Genomic DNA, 5,632 nt, shown 5'->3' with positions numbered 1-5,632 from the left:
AGGGGGAAAAGTATTTCTTTGTATGGTGGTTCTTTGTTCTTAGCTTGATGGCCATTTGTCAACCATCAAACTCACCTATTAAGTGCTCTGGCTTTAATCAAGACCCGGAGGAAAGTATTACCTCTGCCTCAGATGTTTCTCTTTAAATTCTTTAGAAGTAAAATGAGACACAAAAGAGATAATTATTGACATACAGTAAAAGTATATAGTTTCATCATTTGTACAGAAAACAGTTTAGATGAATTTAATACCCAAATGGAATCTTTTGATATTATTCTTCTGTAATTCGGTAAATCGCTCCGTGAGCAGAGGTGAGCTTTGCAATTTGGGGGCCCGAATCAGAGAATAAGCAGGTTGTGTTTTATTAATGTATGCTATCCACCACTCTTGACACATTTTCTATCTTTTATCGCTATGAAAATTGTTCACAAAATAAACATAAACAGCCAGTAGGTAGCAACAATTTATTAATTAATTAATTTATTAATTATTTATTTAACAATTGAGTTACTGAATCATTGCAACAATTCGTTCAAGCTCCTGATACATTTAGGAACAAAGCAAGTTACTCAGCACTAGGGTTGTGTATCGTTTTAGGGTTATTTTGTTTCGAAACTAGTGCTAAATCGATGCTTTTAAAACACTACCCGTGCCAAAACAGTGCCTGAATGAAAAAAAAAAATTATATATATATAAATATGTGTATATGTATGTATGTCCCTATCCCTCAAAACTGTTTAGAATTAAATGTTTAGAGATGGTGTGACACAACACGTACTTATGTGTGCTTTGGTGCACCCCTTCATGCTTTATACGACCTTGTTGCAGCACCAGTGGCACCGAAATTAGGCACCAACATTCATGTGCTGTTTCAGTATCGTGCATACCGGTTACATAGGTACTGGTGCCATAATGGCACCAGGTTTCGGTACCCAACCCTACTCAGCACGTTCTATTCAGAAGGGTTCATCCCTATACCCTAATTTAATTGAAGGGTTTGATGGGGATAGAGATGAGCCCTTCTTAATGAAAAATACAATTCAATGTCAAACATCTTCCATGCGCAAAGGATCATGCAGGCTTGAAGTGTCCATTATTTGTACTCTTCGTAATCCTTCATACTAAATCCCTGGACTTTATCATCGTTTTCAAGCCTCTGACACCTAAACTGCAGCTCTGCATGAGATATTTGGCCAGATGAGAACTGGTCATGCCCAGTTGAGCCTGCTTTTTCTTCAGGTGTTTTCCCTTCACTTTCGTCATTTGGTAAAGTTTGTTCCTCGCCACTGGCTTGCTTGGTTTGGGACTAGTAAAGTTGCACATTAGTAGAGTTGCTTTACAGTGTTTCAGCTTTCAGCAGTGACATTTACATTATAAAAAGGGGTTGTATGTGGGAAGAGGACATTTACATTATACTGAACTGAACAAAACTGAACTTCAGCTGTGACTACAGAACTGAAGCCATTTCAATTTACCAGAACTTCATCTATGTTAAGTTGCCTTGACACAATCTACATTGTAAAAATATAAATAATCTAATCTTAACTTCTTGTTTTTGGAATTGTTGGATCAAATCAGTATGACATTTGCTATCATGGTGATCTTTAGAAAAAAAACTGACACTTGCTCATAGCATTGTTTAACTACGATAACTAAAACCTTACTTGGCTGAATATTTAAAACAAGAACTTACAGATTGTATCTTGATTATTGAAGTCATGTTTATAAATATTGGTGGCATTATTGCCTCAAGTTTCCAATTCTTTCTGATGTGTTAGCCATGAATTTAAAGCTGTTCTTTGGCTTGAAAGATCACTGCCATTTCTGGGATTGTTGAAATCCTGTCTCATAATTGATCTAGAGATTTTTGTTCCCAGAAAAAGAACAACACCTTTATTTTTGCATGTTTTCTCTGCAATCTTTACAAAGCCCTAACACAGAATTTCAATTTTCAAACATGGATGCCAGCACTGCAGAAAACAGTGATGCAAGGTGACTTTCCTCAACCATAATGACACCGCAGACTCCAGAGAGGAATGAGAGTCAGAGGCTCTTGACTGAGATGGAAATCAGGCCCAGGCACTTTGATGGCTAATGATAGGGGCCAAATCGTGCCACTTTCTCTATTTTAAAAGAGCAAGATCACTCTTGTCTTTTCTGCCCTTTATGCTGAAAGAGCTTGATGACCCAAACACATCTGACTTGAAAAGCTTTGCAGTAAGTAGGAGGTCATGCAGAAGCACGTGGGCACTTCTGCAGGGCAAATATTGAAAGAGTGCTGTGTGTTTTGCACATCAAAGATTTGAATGTGAAACAGACTTGCTCTCCTTTACGCCGTGACTAGCGGTGACTGTTAGTCATTACCATAACAGTTTCTAATATCAGCACATATGGCTTGTTTATTGAGGCAAACAGGGGCTAGTTGATTTATTGACTCTTAGTTTAAGTCTTCAACCTCACGTCACAGACAAAGAAAAATGTTTCTTGAAAACATTTCCCACGCTTTGCAGAATCAGGCCTTTTTTGGGCTGCATCAGCACATGCAGTGATTGACGAATGATACATATGATAAATGGTGTTCTTAAAACTAATTCAGCCTGTCATATTTCATGTCACTGACTACAATGCAGATATTCACATGCGGCTCTTTTCTGTTTTCATTTTTTGTTCGTTTATTGACATCATTGAACTCCTAGAACACACTTTTGTTTGGGTGCCAGTCGCCACAAGGCACAGTAAAAATTCCCATCTCCTACGTGCTGGTTCATGCTCTCGTCTCAGAGTACAGGCCTCGGGACTCTTCTGCTGCTCTCATTTAGACTGTTTACCTGAGTTCTGACCTGACAGACTGTACTCATAGCCAAATTAATACACAGAGTCGAGCTGTAATTTATGAGCTTTCACAAGGGAAGCGTCCAAGTGATTTATTAAATCCTGGAGTGAATCAGCAGTAACATTTTGGACATTTTGATTTCTCCTATAAAAAGGAATTAGTCTGTCAGATCAAAACAGTCAGAAAGTAAGTGGGGCGATTGCATTCGCTCTTATAATTCCAAATATAGCAGGTTGAATTGTAATGCGTGATATAGTGCAAACTGTTGGGATTTTCTGTATTACATCCATAGATGAAGAGTAGATGGTCTTTTGTGGCTGTTCACTCACTTTTGACCACTATATGCTAAGGAAGTAAGCTGATAGAATTTGGTGATTGAATGCATATTCTGTGTAACATCCATAGATGGAGAGTACATGGTCTTTTTTTGGATGTTCACTAAAATATGGCATTATATGTTAAGAAAGTAAGCTGATTGAATTTGTCTTGCTGTTCCTAGAAGTGGTCGAAAGTGGACAAACTCAGAATTTTGTATACCATGTTTTCACATGTATTTAGCTTGTGATAGTGTTGACGAAAATACATCTTGTTATGGTTGTTAGATTGTGCAAAGCCTTGCCACCAATGTACTCTTTAAAGGGCACCTATGGTAAAAAATCTACTTTTCAAGCTGTTTGGACTGACATATGTGCATGTATGGTGTATAGACCGTCATATTGGGGTGATATAAACACACCCAGTGTTTTTTTTTTTCAATTTAACAACATAAAAACCGACCGCAACTTTACGTAGGAGAGCGGTCCCCCCGCCCACCAATATTGATTGACAGGAGCGTCATCATATCCTCAGTTTGTTGATTCACGTCCGCCATTTTCAGCGTGAGTCGAAGCAATTTCACTAAAGTAACACCCTTGCTCTATTTTTAGATGCAAGGCTCATTGGGCTCAACACAAGATCAATATTCTCCACATTATCGCTCTAATCGGAATTATTGGTTGTATCTTTAGGTAGGTTTGCAAACATGTGTACTTCTCATTGAGTCTACCTTATACTTCAGCCATTTGCATTTCTCGCGATCCCAGAAGCTCCCTGTGATCTTAACTAGGTGCTGCTACACCTGACGCTGCGCCATGCGTTTTAGAATTCTAAACATAGGTTTCTATCAGGGTACACACAACGACGCGACGATTCGGGACACTTCATGTTTCTGCCTGGGCCACAGAGAGTGTCTGGTGTGTCGTGTCGCGGCTTCGAGCAGCGCATCCGGTGCCTCAGTCAAAGTTAATTCAGTGTGCGTGGTTATTAGTCTTGGTGTACAAGCTCGGCACTTGAAACTAGCACACAGTTGGCTGTAAAACTGTACAAAGACACAAATGATTTTGTACTCTCTGCTTGGTCTGTGTCTGAGTCGTACATGTACGACTGAATGCGGATTCTCTCCGTCTGCTTGTCAGACTCTGTTGCAAACACAGAGCGGGTGAGCTCATGGCTCCGCCCCCTTGTTATGATGGGCGGGAAGCCGAAACTAATTTACATGTGAAGCAACACACCCCTAACTCAGCGAACTGTGGACACGCCCCCAACCAGACACTTTAACACATTATAACAAAAAATCTGAATTGTGTTTTAAAATGAACCTAAACTGGCACACTCAGAAGAACCATAATATTAATATTAAATCATATAAAAGAGGTAAACTATGTGCCCTTTAAAATAAATAAAGTCAAGCAGAGTAAATCTGGGTATATATCATTACCTAATGACAAATATTCTCAGTCTTCCAGTAATGTTAATAGAATGTTTGTTTAAAGCCATGTAGTTTAATAAACTTCCCAACATGTTAACACAAACGATATATTTATGGAAATGTTTTGGTTGGAAGTTGGTCTAACCTATCTAACCTTAGTTAGTTGGAAGTTGGTCTAACCTTTTTTTTATTAAGTTTTAGTTTCAGAACATTAAAATAAGATTACAAAAATAATATTTACATAATGTTTGCAAAATAATAAAACTGAATATACCCTTATTAGTTTGATCTAACACTGAAAAAGGACAAACATATCCATGAAAACATATACATTTCCAACATTTCAAAAAACATATACATAATCCATGAGAGTCAATAAAGTCTTAAAATCAGTTTAATCAGTTTTAATATTATCAAATGTTTTGCATATCTATAGTCTTGATTATAATCATTTTAAAATGTCATAAATATATTCACAAATGCATGCACATCAATCTCAACCGGGTTCTCAGCCTAATAAAAAATAAGAAAATGTAAAAATATGAAAAAGCGGCAACACCAAATGCTCTAAAAGTGTCTGATTTATTAACTTAAATATGCTGTGATAGCCTTTTTAAGTAAAAACATTTGACACTATTGGAGCTTTTGGTGTTGTTGCCTTTTCATTTTTTAAAATGTCATATTTGGCCATGGAAGAAACAGGAATCACAGTTTGGTCAGATGTCATGATTAAACTTTAATGGGCTGTAACTGAAGAGAATCAATGTGAATGCTCCATATAGAGTCACAGTGAAGCATTGTTGCTCATTCTACAGGCTTTCTCGTGAATTTCTTATCATTACTTTGCATTATTCATTCATTCATTCATTTTCTTCTCGGCTTAGTCCCTTTATTAATAAGGGGTCGCCTCAGCTGAATGAACTGCCAACTTATCCAGCATATGTTTTACGCAGCGGATTCTCTTTCAGCTGCAACCCATCACTGGGAAACACTCTCATTCTCACACACACACTCATACAGTATGGACAATTTAGCTTACCAAATTCACCTGT

Source organism: Danio aesculapii, chromosome 24 (assembly GCF_903798145.1).
Source record: "Danio aesculapii chromosome 24, fDanAes4.1, whole genome shotgun sequence".
Lineage (NCBI taxonomy): Eukaryota > Metazoa > Chordata > Actinopteri > Cypriniformes > Danionidae > Danio > Danio aesculapii.
Note: the sequence above shows the minus strand (reverse complement) of the source record.